This window comes from Coturnix japonica, chromosome 24, assembly GCF_054131305.1.
Source record: "Coturnix japonica strain WE chromosome 24, WE-NBRP24, whole genome shotgun sequence".
NCBI classification, from domain to species: domain Eukaryota; kingdom Metazoa; phylum Chordata; class Aves; order Galliformes; family Phasianidae; genus Coturnix; species Coturnix japonica.
Genome location: NC_140686.1, coordinates 3,056,884 through 3,073,423, shown reverse-complemented (window position 1 = coordinate 3,073,423; position 16,540 = coordinate 3,056,884). Strand labels below are relative to the sequence as shown.

The window sequence follows — 16,540 nt, the reverse complement described above, 5'->3', positions numbered from 1 at the left end:
TAGCTCAGAAATGTGCAGCACTTTAATGAAAGAGTTCTGAATCACTTGAATTTGATCTTCTGTCTGGCCTGGTTGCAGGTTTTACTGCATTTGGTACCTTAAAAAATACAACAACAAAACAAATCTAAAATATCAAAATATTTGATTTTTACATCAGAAAAGAAAAAAAAAAATGAACCAACCCAAACCCTTGTTGTGGCTGAGCAGATCGTGCTGCAGCTCCATGCAGTGCTGAGTTACAGTATACAGGCACATGTGTGTGGATTTGTGTATTGATACGCACTGGCATGCTTTTGCTGTACAGGTAATAAAGACGGAGGATGGTTTTTGTGGATTCTTCAAAGGTGAAGAATCCTTGAAGACCAGAAATTCCAACTTACAGAATTTGACATAGGCAAAGTGAGGAGGAAAATTCTTCCTAACCTGTTATAATTAATTAATTCACGGATTCAGTGTTGGTTCGGCCTACAGAGAAGTGAACTGCAAAGCTTTGAAGATCACTGTATTTGCTGAGGTTGTCCAGGTGGTTGAGCTTGAAGACCTGCAGCGGTCAGACAAATGTGTTGGGGTTACTCACTGCTGTCACTCGTGGTGTTGAAGGAAGGGCTCCATTGGAGGGCTTGCAGCCGTGCAGCCCAGGGACTCCGTGCTGAGTCAGGGTGATGTTACTAGAGTTTGACCAGTGTTGAGGAGGGCAATGTTTTGAAACAACTGCTCCTGAGAGACTGATTGAATGAAGAGAACAAAGCTGGGAAGACGGGTGGGCATTCCTCATTCTTTTCTGCTTTTTGGTGTTTTGCTTAGGGTTCCTTTTCAAAAGAAGATTTCACTGATCAAGACTGTAGAAGACTTTCAGTCCAAGGAAGCACGAGCCAGCTTTTTGAGAGAGCACAGGAAGAGCTGCACAGAGATCCTCGAGACCAGAACTGCTTCTGTGCGCTCGTCCAGCATGTCAATTAAAGGAAATGATTGCTATTTCTACTTCTATTCCACTTGTAAAAAGGTCTGCTTGGGTTTTTTCCTTCATTTTTTCTTTCTTTCAGTTCTGAAGTTAAGAGGAATGGGTAGAATAAGTAGAAGTATTACTGGTCTTCAGCAAACTTCATAACTAATTGCATTGTACAATAGAGCAACTCGCTAAAAATGAGCTCAAAGCATGGCCAGTTCTCAGGCTGTACTATTTCATTTTCCTCTCTTGGTTTCCATTGGGTTACAGGGAGACAACTGTCCCTTCAGGCACTGTGAAGCCGCTTTGGGCAATGAAACCATCTGCACGCTGTGGAAGGAGGGCCGCTGCTTCAGGAATGTCTGCAGGTTCAGGCACATGGAGATCAGTGTGAGTGTTGGCTCCTCAGAGTTTATCACCAAACCCACTTCTCATTTCTTTAGGTGGGCTGAATGTGCTTTTGCAGATTAGGTTCATTTGCTTTGAAATGATGATGGTTCCTACGGTTAAGAATAGGGGAGGAAGCAGAGGGAAGAGAGCTCAATGGCATTGGTATATCATAGCAGAATATTCTTGTAGTTGATACCAACAGTGTTCTATCAACAGATACTAAAGAACCACATCAATCAGACAAGCATTCTGCAAGGTGTGTTAGTTTAACCCCTTCTACACTGGTGTCCTCACCCACAGAATGCTAGGAAAGCTCAGTGAGCCTGGTGCTCCCAGCCTGCGCACTCTTCAGAGTGGTGTTTGAGTGCTGCTTTGTGGCAGTCTGCTCACTGGCACCATCTGGAGCTCAGTCTCCCTTTGCAGATCTTAGGTCCACGTTACCATCAGCTCTTCTTCCTTTCTGTCTTCAGAAAAAACGCAGCATGATTTCCTGCTACTGGGAGAACCAGCCAGCAGGCTGCCAGAAATCCAACTGTGCCTTCCATCACACCAAGGGACGTTACCTCAATGGGGTTTTCTTTCCACCAAGCCAAAGTGAGTTTGTCTTTTTTAGGTACAAAAGATTAACTCTATTACTCACAGGTGGGTATAGTGTCATAAAGAACGCCAGGTAACGTTCACTTGTGAGCTGATAGATAGGTTCAGAGCTGAACTTTGTGCACTTCTGATACCTCAGTTTTATCTTGCATGCTCAGCTTCTCTCTGCTCCTGTGGCCTTTGCCTTGCAGGTTGTTCTACTGCATTTAAGCTTTTTCTGGGTGTCAGGGAGATGAATGTTGTGTAGGGGGGGATTTCTTTGTTCACAGAGAAGCCATTAGGATGGGCAAGTGGAGACTCAGCATTTATCTGTGTGGGTTTTCAGCCTTGCCTGCCATCTTTGTGCAGTGGATAATCTGATTGAATTCCTACCGCATAACTGAAGAGACTGATTTTTTCTTTGCTTGTACAGACCAGCTTTCTAAGGAGGGAGAAGAAACAAAAACACCTGTCCAGCAACCAGCTGAAGAAAACCATCATGGATTGCGGATCATTTCCACTACAAAATCTGATGCTGATACAAAACAAGGTATTCCAGGATTAATCAGAAGCACTTGCCAATTAACTCCAAAGCAATTCATTGTACAAACACAACAGAACATAGGGTTGCTGAATGGAATCAGCTATTTCCATGATCTTGTTCCTACCTTGTAACTTCATGTGCCTTTCAGATTAGGAAGGTAAACTCCTTTGTTTACATCATTAGAGCAAGACGAGGCCACAGCATGGAGTTTAAGTGCCTGTATGTGCATCTTTCCAACCAGTGGTGAAAGCCACATTTGCTGATAGAGGAATCTAATGTCATATGGATGGGATAAAGTAAGGGATAAAGCCTACTTTTAATATCCAGAAGGATGAAAGGAGGGCAGCAGACAGACATCAGGTCCATGGTGCTCTTAGCTGTGGGGAGAGCTGACAGGGTTTGTTCTGCATGCTTCTGAGCAGGAGGCAGTTTGCAGAGCTGTGGTCCTCAGCGTGTGCCTCTGTCCCTCAGTCTCATTTACTGCTCTGTGTTCCCAGATGACAGTTTGAATGCTGGAATAAAAACACTTGGATCAGAAGGACCTTCAGGAGCTCCTGCTCATCGGCTCAAATCTCAGATTGTTCGTGTGCCTAAGAAGGAGAATGTGCGGACACTGGTCAGCACTGTGATGCTGCCTGCAAAGCAGGGTAATGATGAGTACCTTTGCTTCCATTTGGTGGCTCCTAAGTGGAATGGAGAAATTACAATTGGGACTTACCCTGAGTGCATTACAGTTGCAATATTATTTTGTGTCAGGGCTGTCAAAGTGGTGTCTTATGGTTGTATTTGTTTTGGGTGGGAAATGGGCTCACAAGACAGTAATTCTGTTAGTTTCTGTCAAATAAGCACTTTGTTTTTCTTTGTTTTAGGGGAGGTGCCTGTGATTCAACCGAATACTGCTGATAAACCTGGAAAACGGAAATCCTCTGTAGGTAAGGGCTGCTTGTGAGCTGCTGTTTGGCTGCCTCCACGTAAATGGGAGGGCACTGCTGAAGCAGGAGGGAGGAAAGTGTGTCGTGGGTCTGTGATGACTCCAAGTGGCACACAAGTGTAGCAGCTGAAAGGTGAATTTGAGAACATACAATTGGAGAAACCAAAGTTTGTGGTTGACTTGTAAAAATCTTTCTCCAAAGGAATTATCTTAGGAATGTTGTTGTTTTCTCTCTGTAGCTGATGTCAGTGGCCTTCCGCTGAAGCGCAGCCTCGTAGAAAGGCTGGGGAAGAAGATCGAGGTTGACAGAGCACCAAGGAGAGGTAAATGGTCATCGGTGTTTGCTGCACAGATTCTCTAGGCTTTCTGCTTATTCTTTCTCAGGAGCGTTGTTGTTGGGAACACGTATATTCTGTAATATTATGACAAATCTGGAAACTTGAGCTCTCGTTGGAATTTCTTGTAATCCTTATGCTTCTCCTTTCTTGATGATGACAGAGAAGGGTGCCAAGCCAGCAGGGGAGATCTGGAAGAAGAGACGACTGGAAGAAGAGAAGCAAAAAGTAGAAGAGGTTCTTACTGAGAAGAGATCTAAGGATAAGCGCAAGAAGAAGAGAATTTTCCCTCCACCTGAGCCTGGTAACGAGAAACTGGAAGAGCCACCGCGTAAAATCAAGCGATTGGAAGAAATGCATATTAAAATCTTGGAAGAAATCAAGCAGGAGAAAGCCCTGCGGATGCAGCAGATCGCAAAGCCAGCAGGTAACGAGGTGTTTCACTGTCTGCTCTGCTGAAGTGCTTCCCCTGTCAAGCAAATGGAGTTTGCTTAGAATTGCCTGGGCTGTTTCTTACCAAATGCAAAGGCAGGAAGTGCCAGGATGTCCATCCATGTGTTTTTCCATTGAATCCGTGGTGTCTGCCTGCTTCATTCTGGAAAATTCATTCGCTGTGAGGTTTTGTAATTCAGTTTCTCCTGTACTTTCTTTCTGCCATGGTTTTGGTGTGGCATGTTCTGTGTGTTGACGCCAAGGTTATCTTCATCTTTGGCGTGTTGCTTGTTTTAATATGTAAATGTGTTTGTAAAGCCAGGATTGAGTCCTTAACATGGGGGCCAACCTCTGTCAGAAAGGTCAGGGGGGTGAGTTATTCATTGGGCAGGTGAGAGAGGCTTCGTGAAGAGACAGCATGTGAAGGAGGGAAGAGCTTGGATACTGTATGGACTGCGAGATGTCGCCTCTCTCGTGTTCCTTGTTATTGAATGTGAGGAAATAAGCACATGGAGGAAACGCTGGCACTCAGGTTTCTTTCTATGCTTGCTGTTGACCAAGTGATTTTCTTTTTCCTTGTTTTAAAGCACCTGGAAGAGAAGAGGAAAAGACTGTGGAATGGAGCAGGGCTGCTCCCAAAGCTGTCTCTGCACCCGCAGACGTGAGTCCCTTCTGTAGATGGACACAGTGACACAATTTCTTCACATGTTCTCATGTCTCACTGCTCACCATGTGCCACCATCATGAGTGCATTCCTACCTTCCTGCCTTTGGTGAAGAGCTGCAGCCATGTTTCACAATCCTGATACTTTCAATGGCTTTCCCAGACAGCTTTGCACTCCTCAAACTCAGAATTGATCTGATTGTATCTGGCAGTGAGGCAGTAACCCTGCTGGCACCAGGTACAACTTGTGAGGTTAACGTGGGAGCACTGGATACAAAAAGGTCACGATGGCTTCGTGTTCAATGAAATCAGACTGTGGGTGGATGTTGTGTAGGGGAACAGGAATGACTTTCTGTTGCTCAAATAGAATGTGGTATGTAACAGCTCTAGCACTGTGCTGATTTAAACGAGCACTGAAGAAGAGGAGCCTCCAGCTAAAAAAGCAGCTTTGGTAAGGAGGGGAAGAAGTGTCAGTGCTGTCCTGGTCAGGCTGATACTGAGATACAACTCCTGTAGAAAGTGTGGAGAACTGAAATGTTCTGCAGGTTTCCTTTCAAAGTAGTCACTGTGTGCAGGATGCTGGATGAATGACAGTGTGTGCACAATGCTCTGCAGCCCTGTGATTCCTCTGTAGTGTGAAGGAATTTGTCCATTAATGCTGCATTGTTAAAAAGACCTGAGGTGCTGTGCAGCCTTCACGTGGTTGTTAACATCCTTCAGGAGCCCCTTAGCCCCCGTGTTGGGTTTAGGATCAGCAGTGCTGAAGGAGAAGCACTGCAGAGGAAGGATCTCCTGAGCAATCATTGACTTTGTCTTCCTTCTTCCCAGACTGCTGCTCCAGCCCTGCCGGAGGTCAGCCTGCTCACCAAGGCTGTAGAAGATGACACTGAAAAGTTCATCTTGGAAATCTCAGGAGGGGAAATGGTAGCAGAAATTGACTTGGACCTGGAGAAGGATGAGGATGATCTCCTTCGTGAACTTTCTGAGATGATTGGCAGTTGAACTGCATAGTAGTTATTATAGTATGTTTAAAAAAACAAAAAACAAAAAAAAAAAACAAAAAAAACCCCTTTAATTTAATAAAAACCTTTTCTTTTTGGTTGGATACCCCAGGGTGGTACTTTACTAAAAGAGTCTTTGCAATAATGAGTCATAAAGCACAGCTGAACTGGTAAAAGATTGGCAGACTGCATTCCATTGTCCTGAGTTTTCCTGCTGGTCAGAGTTGAGGTCCTGTCCCTGATCCTGGTTGGCTCCTTTCAGCAGCAAGAGAAGAAAGCAGTGGGGATCTGTGCCCTGGGATGTGCCCAAGCCTCCAGCCTGGCACCCACCTGCCTGGTGCTGCCCCTGGCACGTGTGGTGCTGGGATGAGGGGGGAGCCCAGCGGGTTCTCCCTGCTGCTCCCTTCAAACCAGTGTGCGAGGTATGACCCACTGACGCCATCACCCCGGAGTGGGGCACAACGCGGTGCCAGCATCATCATCTCTGCGGGCACTGCAGCGCAGTCAGCGCGGCTCGGGGGCGGGGGGGGGCAGAAAGGAGTTGGGAGGGAGGGAGGAACCTCACAACATCCCGCAAACGGCCCCGGTGCCAACACCGCCCACCGCCCGCCGTCCCCGCACCGCAGCCCGCGCTGCCACCTGGCGGCTGTGCCCGCAGCGCTGCCGGGGGTTCCAGCAGCCGGGCCGCCCCCAGGATGGGACAAATGCGGGGGCAATTAAATTGGATGGAGGAGCCGGAAGGGACCGAGCGGGTCCTGAGCGCTTCAGGGCTGCCCTGAAGTTAAGCACCACATTCGGGGCATTGTCCAAACGCCACTCGGTCAGTGACGGGCTCGGGGCATCCACCACCCCCCAGAAGGGCCCGTGCCTGCGTTGGACCACCCCCACGGCAAAGACGCGTTTCTCAGCCCTCCCCCGCTTCCTTCATCAGTTACGGGCAGCTCTGTGCCATTCCCCTGCTTAGGAAGCCACAACGAGCAACGGGACGGATTCTCAGCCCCATCTCCTGCAGCTCGGACGAGCCGGGGGTCCTCAGCCTCTCCTACAGGATGAACCTCGTAGCCCTTACCAGCTTTGTCGCCTCCTTGCGATGCTTTCAAGGACCTTTTTGTAGGGTGGAGTGCCCCAAAATGCACTTTGCTCCCTGAGCTGGCTCACTGAGCCCAGGCAGCTGCTCAGGTACATCCCAGAGCCACGGGGACATCCCTGCAGTCCCTGAGGACCCTGTTCCCATGTGCTCACTTCCTCACAGCACCCACGGCACAGAAGGACAGGATGCACATCAGGACGGGCGGCTCCCAGCTCTGTTCTTCCCCATAACAGTCAGCACTGCTTTGTCTCTTCCTTTCAGTAACGCTTTATTTGTGAAGACAAAGAGGCGAGGAACAAACACATCCATCGGGAAACAATTCAAACCAACGTACATCATGAGAGCGAAATAAGTTACACTATTTACAGGAACACATCGAGGGATCAAATATTTGTACACACCTTGACAAACCCAGAGCGCAGTGCTGGGCTGCACCACCCAGCAGAGAAAAAAAGCCTTCACCAACAGGAGTTGGGCTCTGTACAACAGCTCTGAGCAAGAAAAGGCACCTGCTGCTGTGTGGGATGGGCTGATGGAGCAGGCAGTGCAGCACTGCAGAGCAGGGAGCAGAGTGCAGGGTGGTGGTGGGATGCAGAGCAGTGAGCAGCTAAAGGGGCAGAGCTGCTCCACTGGGAATGGGGACAAAGGCCCGGGGTGGCAGGAAGGTGAAGGGCAACGCTTTGCTGGAAAGGCCTGGGGGGTAGTGGGACTGTGCTGGGATCAGTGAGCCTGGTACATACATACTGTGCGTGCATCCCAGGGTCCTGAAGGAGCTGGCTGAGGTGGTTGCTGAGCCGCTCTCCATCATATTTGAGAAGTCGTGGCTGTCAGGTGAGGTCCCGGATGATTGGAGGAAGGGTCACGTCACTCCCATTTACAAGAAGGGGAGCAGGGACGACCCGGGTAACTACAGGCCGGTGAGTCTCACCTCTGTGCCTGGGAAGATTATGGAACAGATCCTCCTGGACAACATGCTTGATCACATAAAGAACAAGCATGTGATCCGAGACAGCCAGCATGGCTTCACCAGGGGAAGGTCATGCTTAACTAATCTTGTGGCCTTCTATGATGGAGTGACGGCGTTGGTGGATGAAGGGAAGGCGACCGATGTCATTTACCTGGACCTGAGCAAGGCCTTTGACATGGTCCCCCATCACATCCTCATCTCCAAATTGGAGGGAGGTGGATTTGATGGGTGGACAACTAGATGGATAAGCAATTGGTTGAAAGGCCGCAGACAGAGGGTGGTGGTCAATGGCTCTATGTCCAGGTGGAGGCCGGTAACGAGCGGCGTCCCTCAAGGGTCTGTCTTGGGACCGGTGCTCTTTAACATCTTTATTAATGACATCGATGAGGGAATGGAGTGCACCCTCAGCAAGTTTGCTGATGACACCAAGCTGAGTGGTGCAGTCGATACGGTGGAGGGAACAGATGCCATTCAGAGGGACCTTGACAGGCTGGAAAGCTGGGCTCGGGTGAACCTAATGAGGTTCAACACGGCAAAGTGCAAGGTTTTGCACTTGGGCCGGAAGAACCCCAGGCACCTGTACAGGCTGGGAGGAGTTGTCCTTGAGAGCAGCTCGGCAGAAAAAGACCTAGGGGTCCTGATAGATGAGAAACTTAACATGAGCCAGCAGTGCGCTCTGGCAGCCCAGAAAGCAAATGGGATCCTGGGCTCCATCAGGAGAGGGGTGGTCAGCAGGGATAGGGAGGTGATCGTCCCTCTCTACTCTGCTCTTGTGAGGCCCCATCTGGAGTACTGTGTCCAGGTGTGGAGCCCTCAGTACAAAAAAGATATGGAGATTTTGGAAAGGGTCCAGAGGAGGGCCACAAAGATGATCAGGGGGCTGGAGCACCTCCCCTATGAGGACAGGCTGAGGGAGTTGGGTTTGTTCAGCCTGGAGAAGAGAAGGTTGTGGGGTGACCTCATTGCAGCCTTTCAGTACCTGAAGGGAACTTACTCCCAGGAAGGGAGTAAACTCTTCGAAAGGGCTGATAATAGCAGGACTAGGGGAAATGGTTTTAAGTTGAAGGAGGGAAGATTTAGGTTGGATGTTAGGGGAAAGTTCTTTACTAGAAGAGTGGTTAGGTCCTGGAACAGGCTGCCCAGTGAGGTTGTGGATGCCCCGTCCTTGGAGGTGTTCAAGGCCAGGTTGGACGGGGCCCTGGGCAACCTGATCTAGTAAAGGTGTATGTTTGGTGGCCCTGCTAGGCAGGGGGGTTGGAACTACATGATCCTTGAGGTCCCTTCCAACCCGGGTAATTCTGTGATTCTGTGAAACATCATCAGCAACCTTGATGAGGGGATAGTGACCACCCTCAGCAAGTCTGCTGATGACACGAAGTTGGGAGGATTGGCTGACATGCCTGAAGGCTGTGCTGCCATTCAGCGAGACCTGGACAGGCTGGAGAGCTGGGCAGTAAGAAACCGGATGAGGTTTAGCAAAAGCAAGTGTAGAGTCTTGCACCTAGGGAGGAATAATTACATGCACCGGTACAGGCTGGGGGAAGACCTGCTGGAGAGGAGCTCTGCTGAGAGGGACCTGGGCGTCCTGGTGGACAACAGATTGGCCATGAGCCAGCAGTGTGCCCTTGTAGCCAAGAAGGCCAATGACATCCTGGGGTGCATTAAAAAGAGCGTGTCCAGCAGGTCGAAGGAGGTGATCCTCCCCCTCTACTCTGCCCTATTAATGCCTCATCTGGAATATTGTGTCCAGTTCTGGGCTCCCCAGTACAAAAAAGACAGGGATCTCTTGGAGAGAGTCCAGCGGAGGGCCACGAAGATGGTGAAGGGCCTGGAGCATCTCCCCTATTAAGAAAGGAAATGCCTTGTCCAGAAGCAAGCAGTGGGCTGGAGAGGGCACCAAAACCAAACCCTGCTTGCACCTTTCCCTCTCCTCATTCCACATGCTGACATTTATTTTAAGAGCAAAAACAAGACTACAGTGAAGAAAGCTCCAGAACAACTCAGCTACTTTATTCACCCCCTTCTCTTTCCACTACAGAAGATTCTCAGAAAACCTCCAAGAGCCACCTTACTGCTCTGCTGACCCTTCTCTGGGATGCATCAGTGCGCTCAGAAATGACTGAGAGCAACACATGCACACAGACACACAGCAGATCCCTACACAACCACTTCTCCACTAGGAAACAGCATCAAAAAGCAGCTGGTGGGAAGAGTAGAAGTGGAAAGCGGGCATGGTGAGAGAAGTGCTTTGGGCAGCAAGGAAAGGCCATCTGAAGCTCCTGGGTTAAGTCCCTTCTGCAGAGGGTGTCGGTGATGCCGTCTCCTTTGCAAACTCTTCCTGCATGGGGAGAAGCATTGGTCTCCCTCATCCCCGGGCTCTCCAGCATTTTGAGGGTCTCTCCTGCTGGGGGTTTTCCCATGAGAAATGAGGCACCAGCCCTGAGAGAAACTCTTCCTGCAGGAGATGCACTCCTAGTAGCTACCTGTCCTGTGGACTGCAATGTTTAATGAGGACCGAGCTTTGCATGAAGTTCTTCTGGGAGTGTGAGGAGCTCTCTGCTAGGCACAAAGCCCTTCTCACACTCAAGGCTTCCTGCCATTTCAGCTCACTGGTGCAGACATTCTGGTAACACAGCAGATGGGATTCTCTGAGGGAGAGAAAAGACAAGTTCCCAGGCATCTCCCTGCATGCAGGCCTGGCCAAAATGTTCTAAAATGTCCGACAGAAGCTATGGTCTCTCTCCTGTGTGCATATGCTGGTGCAGCTTCAATTCAGAACTCCCTTTGAAGCTCTTACCACACTCAGGACACTCACAGGGTCTCTTTTTCCTGATGGATGCTCTGATGCAGTGTCAGCTCAGAACACCTTTTAAAGCTCTTCCCACACTCAGGACACTTATAGGGTCTCTCTCCTGTGTGCATGCACTGGTGCATCTTCAATTCAGAACGCCTTTTGAAGCTCTTCCCACACTCAGAGCACTTATATGGTCTCTCTCCTGTATGGATGCGCTGGTGGTGCTTCAAATCAGAACTGCTTATGAAGCACTTCCCACAATCAGAGCACTTATATGGTCTCTCTCCTGTATGGATGCGCTGGTGGTGCTTCAAATCAGAACTGCTTATGAAGCTCTTCTCACACTCAGAGCACTTATATGGTCTCTCTCCTGTGTGGACACGCTGGTGCACCTTCAGTTCAGAGATGCTTTTGAAGCTCTTCCCACACTCAGGACACTGAAAGGGTTTCTCTCCTGTATGGATGCGCTGGTGGAGCTTCAAATCAGAACTGCTTATGAAGCTATTCCCACAATCAGAGCACTTATATGGTCTCTCTCCTGTGTGGATGCGCTGGTGGCGCTTCAAATCAGAACTGCTTATGAAGCTCTTCTCACACTCAGAGCACTTATATGGTCTCTCTCCTGTGTGGACACGCTGGTGCATCTTCAATTCAGCACGCCTTTTGAAGCTCTTCCCACACTCAGGACATTTATATGGTCTCTCTCCTGTGTGGATGCGCTGGTGGAGCTTCAAATCAGAACTGCTTATGAAGCTCTTCCCACACTCAGAGCACTTGCAGGGTCTCTCTCCTGTGTGGATGCGCTGGTGGCGCTTCAAATAAGAACTGCTTATGAAGCTCTTCTCACACTCAGAGCACTTATATGGTCTCTCTCCTGTGTGGATGCGCTTGTGGAGCTTCAAATTAGAACTGTTTATGAAGCTCTTCTCACACTCAGAGCACTTGCAGGGTCTCTCTCCTGTGTGGATGCGCTGGTGGAGCTTCAAATTAGAACTGCTTATGAAGCTCTTCTCACACTCAGAGCACTTATATGGTCTCTCTCCTGTGTGGACACGCTGGTGCACCTTCAGTTCAGAGCTGTTTTTGAAGTTCTTCCCACACTCAGAGCACTTGCAGGGTCTCTCTCCTGTGTGAATGTGATGGTGGATGGTGAGGCTGGAACTGTTTTTGAAGCTCTTCCCACACTCAAGGCACTTATACGGTCGCTCTCCTGTGTGGACACGTTGGTGTATTTTGAGTTTAGAAATACCTTTCAAGCTCTTCCCACACTCAAGGCACTTGTACAGTCTCTCTCTTCTGTGGATACACTGGTGGGAAGTGAGGCTCCCACTGTCCGTAAAAGTCTTTCCACAGTCAGAGCACTCAAAGGCTCTCTCTCCTGTGTACATGCACTGCTGGCCAGTGGGGTGGAGTCTCCATTTCATGCTCTCTGCAGAATCACAGATCTCATAATGCCTCTTTGCTGAGTGCGTGCACTGGTGGCTAGTGATGCTGGAATCCAGTTTAAAGCTTTTCTCACACTCAGTGCATGGATTCTGCTTTTTCATCTGGCACACATCCTTGCTCCTGGTTTCCTCAGGCTGCTTTGGACCTATGTTGGAGTCCACTGGGTTCCTCAGTGTCATTCCCAGACGCTTTCCCAGGGGCTTCTTGATGTGCTCACCCTGACCTTGCTGCAGGACTTCCTGGACATCCCTTCTGATTTCTTCCACAGAGATGCGATTCTGCTGCATTTCCACTACACAATTTCTCTGCGGAACCTCCTTTGTATTTTTGATCCCATCAGCTGCTGGATGACAGAGGAAATGCAGCAATAGCACACGGTGCCCAAAATAAAACACAGGCAGAGAAGGCTCTTACAGCCCCAACATTCCCCTTCCCTCCACCACCTCACCTGGGCTGAGGTCTCCTGGCATGGCCTCAGGGCTACGCACATCTGGGATCCAGGGGTCTTCCCCTCGTTCAAGCAGGGAGATCAGCATGGGCTTGGGGGCTGGAAGTGGAGCTTCAGGGAGAGAAACAGGGAACAAGAGAGCATTTCCCTCATGCTGGCACAGTGCCTGTTCAACAGTTCCACTCTGTGCCCCTCCCCAAGGAGAAACCACCATTTATGTCTAAATGACACTGTGCCTACAGCTTCCCTTGGAGCAAAGAATGTTTTGACATCTCTGAACATTGTGAAGGGATATTTTTTCTTTCAAATTAACTTTACAACAGCTTATTTGTTTTCTTACAGTCTACCAGTGGTCAAGGCATCAAAATGTTGATGGCAATTGCATGGAAAATCCTCAATTCCATAGCAGTAACCAGGGATTCATCTGTGAGCTGGAGCTGGTGGCACCAAGCAACACACAACACAAGGGCTGGTTTTCTCCCTCCTGGCTGATGCCTGCTTGCCAGCACTGACTCTGTGGCTTTGATCAGAGTGCCGTGCATACTAATCCCTTCTGAAACTCATGCTTTTCAGTATCTCCTTTCTTGCTGGCACTGTGGTGTGAGTCAATATGTAGCTGCATGGTGTTTATTCAAGGCCCGGCTTGCAGAGGCTCATTCTGCACAGCCAAAGGTGCCCTAACGAGGAGGAAAGGCAAACAAGCTCTCACCCAGCGAGGCCACACACTGGTATGTCTCCAACATCACGTCCCGGTAGAGCTCTCGTTGCACAGGGTCCAGCAGCGCCCACTCCTCCCTGCTGAAATACACGGCCACCTCCTCAAAGCTCACGGGCTCCTGAAAGCAAAGAGGCTCCTTGCTGGGAACAGCCAAGGCCCAGGCAAGCAGCTCGCACAGGACAGAACCTCACACCCCAGCTGCTTTTCTGTCCCCAGCACACACACACTGGCTGAGGACACCTCCCTCTACCCCTGCATTCACATCCCTGGCCCCTTGGCCTCTCCTGCCTGCTTCCCCAACCCCTACCTCAACTGGATGTGCTGCGGCCATTTGCTGCTCTCCTGCAGGCTGGGATGATCACGGCTGGAAGGCAGAAGTTGAACTGGAGCCTGCAGAGAGAAGAGAAATGGCAGGGGAGCTGTGAGGGAATGCAGCAGTCCCAGTTCCAGCTCAGCCCTTCTGCAGGGCACTGCCCAGCCTTGCAGAGGAAGACAATGAGCTGCAGCACAGGAAACAGTCTGGCTCAAAGAGATGAACCGTCACAAAGCTGTCTCAGACTGGGAGGCTCAAACAACTGGTAGCTGACACTTAGTTCAACAGCTGAGACTGAGAGGGGACTTAAGACAAAGCACGGCAAGGAGGCAGTCATCTTACCCCAAAAGAGGGAGCAGCCCAAGTGCCCCTCCAGCTCTGCTGCACAGCAGCGGGCTGCACCACAGGACCTGCCCTCGAGCAGGGCTGTTTCTGCAGCTCACACCTGCACAGAGATCCCTTGCAGCTTGACATCAAGACTCCTTCTCAATACAGATCTTCTGTAAGACACCCATGGTTACTTTGGAGCTTTCATGTATTCTCTAAGGTTCTGTCTTAGAGGGACTGTGCACGTATGATTCCTTCCACACAAAGCCTTGACCAAGCTTGGGACTAGGAGAGGATCCAGCCACATCCTAGCTCCTTACCTCTGTGGTCTGAAGACATGAGAAAAAAAGGGGAACTACTCTGAGCCTCGTGACTCAATGGGAGGGCCTCCTGTAGGTGTGTGCGTAACCCTACCCTCCATGCAGTAAATAACCAAGTGTATCCAGCCACCTCCGATCCTGCTGTGTCACTGTTAAATCACTACAGCATATCCCTATTATATCAACAAATATAGTCCTGCTTCTCCCTTAGGAGTGTATGCTGTGTTTGGATCCACTTGTGACCAATGGGCAAAGTCTGCAGGATGGCAAGAAGGGAAACAAACCGATGACAAGAGACATGAAGCACGTCCCAAATTCTTCTGTGAATGTTCTCGTGGCGACTGCTGTAGTTGAGCAGAAAGCAGAGGTCACTGGGGGCAGTAATAGGACGCAAAATGGGAAAAGTGTTATCAGCATCGTGTCGGGTTTGGAAGTGACATATGAAGCAAAAGAGAACTGCACCGGTCCTCCCAGAATCAAAAGCGACTGATATTCCACAATATTTCTGCTGCACTACGTGGTGCAAGTTGTGCAGGTAATGCTTATTCACACAATAAACGAAGACCTCCCCGAGTCGCCTACAATCCTTTAGGCCACACATCCTCCACCTGTAGGGTTTGGCTCCAAACAGATGCAAAACTGCACCCATAGCACTAATTAAAGGCACTGCCTCTACACAGTTAAGGCAAACAGAGGCAGCAGAATGACGGCTTATTGCCTGCCCTAACAGAAATACTGTTAGAAAATGGTATGGCCATCCAACCATCCAGCAGGAGGTGCAGAAAAGCACCTGGTTCATGGAAGAACACCGTGAATGCAGCCCCCAACACTCAAACACAGCAAGCCTGCTGGAGCACCACCTCCACAGATCCGTGAGGGAACACCTGGTGGCAAATGGATTAAATCCTCTGGCAGATGTCCGTACATCCTCTCAGGAGTGGAAGTAGCCCTGGGCTTGCTGAAATCAAGCAAGCCCTCAGAAAAGGGTTGGGAAAAGTACTCTGTAAAGGTGACTGATGTAGTTCTCAAAACCACCTACTGCTGATGTTACCTAAAAGTGGTGATGGCTCACATTCCTCGGGTAAGGAAGTGCAAAACGGCGAGGAGTTAAACAAAACTTACTTAAGGCTTACTTAAACACAACAATAAATCAACAAAACATCCAACCACATGGAGATTATTTTTCCATCTCCTGAGAAGAGAGAGTATCTGACAGCACTGCAGCCAAACCAGCCTGTGACGGTCACAGCCACCACCAGCCGATGCTGTGCTGGGAATTTTAACTGAACCGTGAAGGCAACTTATCGAATAGCAGCAGTGCTAAACAGAACAATTAAGGCAATAAACAACCACGTGGTTACAACAGCCTTGTTAAGCAGTTGTTAGAGCACTCCAGGACACCTGCATGATATCAATAAATTCATTCCTCCCTCCCTCTTCAGCCGAGCACGCAGACTGCGCTCACTGCCAGGGGACGCTCTCAGCACCGCGTGCCCTTTGCAGAAGGCACCTGGGCTGTGCTTTACTGACCTGCTGCTGCTCGGCCGTGTTCTCAACGCGTGCTCCAGTCAGCCCACAGGCTGCCAGCTTCTCATCGTCTGTTCCAGAGCCCAGTGCCGGAGCTGCTGCAGATGCTGAACGTGCTCAGGGCCCGCAGCTGTGTGCTCAGGGCATCTGCAGCTGCCGGGACAGCCTGAACAAAAGCCTTGCCAGGGCTTTGCACAACCCCAGCTGAGCCATCAGGCAAGCGCTCAGCAAACAAAAGGTAACGCCATTTCAAGGGTCGCCAGAGGCACGTGTTGCCCGCAGGGTCCCCGAAGAGAAGCTGGGGGCTGCCGGGGAGGAGGAGCAGGGCGAGTGCAAATTTCCACTTGGAGGCTTCACATTAAGACACTCCAAAGGAGGCATCGGGGGGTTTAAAGCTTCCATCAATCCACGCGTGCACAGCTGCAGAGCGAGGCCGTCTCGTGTCTCCCGTGGCCCAGAGGAAGAACTGCAGCCCCAGCTGCGCTGTGTTACAGAGATCCAACCGGGCAGCAGAGCACGCTGACCTCCTCTGCTCCCTTCCTCACTGTCCCAGCTCCCAGCCCGTTCCCGTGCCCCTCGGAGCCCAGCCCGGGCTGCATGAACTGCCGCCCTGGTTGCAGCCCGTCTGGGCCAGCAAACCTGCTGCGCTGAGCGGGAGCTGGAGCCGGGACCAGGGTCCCGCCTGGGGTACGGCAGTGCGGGTTCCGCCCCGTCCGGGGCCGCTCCCCGCTCCTCTCCCGGTGCTGCTGGCAGGGGGCAGGAAGCGTGCGCT

General features: G+C 50.3%; 1 pseudogene across 1 annotated transcript; it reads right to left on the bottom strand.

The window, feature by feature from the left end:
* Positions 1-9,864: 9,864 nt before the first annotated feature.
* Positions 9,865-13,468, bottom strand: LOC146757028 (uncharacterized; annotated as a pseudogene). Its single transcript, XR_014936959.1, has 3 exons — positions 13,273-13,468; positions 12,564-12,674; positions 9,865-12,458 (listed from the first exon to the last, which is right to left on the bottom strand). The product of XR_014936959.1 is annotated as an uncharacterized LOC146757028 (transcript).
* Positions 13,469-16,540: the final 3,072 nt, after the last annotated feature.